This window comes from Neomonachus schauinslandi, unplaced genomic scaffold (genome assembly GCF_002201575.2).
Source record: "Neomonachus schauinslandi unplaced genomic scaffold, ASM220157v2 HiC_scaffold_1737, whole genome shotgun sequence".
Lineage (NCBI taxonomy): Eukaryota > Metazoa > Chordata > Mammalia > Carnivora > Phocidae > Neomonachus > Neomonachus schauinslandi.
The window spans coordinates 2,728-3,480 of NW_025410427.1; positions in this window are offsets into that span (position 1 = coordinate 2,728).

Genomic DNA, 753 nt, shown 5'->3' on the forward strand with positions numbered 1-753 from the left:
CAGAGAGGCTGCAAAAGCTCAAAGGAAGTTAGGAAAGGCCCTCCGGAAGTGGCATTTGAGCTGGGGCTCAGAAGAAGAGCTGGCTTCTGATACAGAGGTGCGGGAGGAGGAGGAGGAAATGGTGCGCGTTCTGGAAGGAACATGTGGGCCAGCGGGTTTGTCACCTCCCACATCTACTCTAGCGTCACTTCCTACCTGCTCCATCGAAAGCAACCTCTGCCTTTTTCTATCGCGGCCATTTCCCTCGCCTCAGCCGCCAATCTCTCTCACCTGAACGATGGAAAGATCTTCCTAACTGGTCTCCACCTGCCACTTCTGTCTCCTTCCAGTTTGTCCCCTGCATCACTGCAGGCTTCCAGCTCGGGTGACTGGGCACCCAGCAATATCATGTACAATTGGGAATGTGGGAGAAGAACAGATCTGGGGGGGGGGAGGGAAAGCAGCAGGTTTGCACGTCCAGGAGGCGGTGGCTGTGGGACACCCAGGAGAGGGCTTTCTACAGGCAGCTAGGGGCTCGGCAGCTCCCAGTGACGGTACTGGGCTGGGTGGTTCCAACCTCGACAGAGCGCTTGAGGCCATGAGAGCATGAAGTGCATGTAGGAGGTTCAGGACAGAATCTGAAGGCAGAGGGGACGGGGGAAGAGGGTGAGACACCTAAGAAGATGGAAAGAGACATCCAGAGTGAAACAGGAAGACAAGTTTTAGCAGGGGCGAGGTGGGAGAAAAAAAGACAAGTTTTAATAAGAGGGCAGG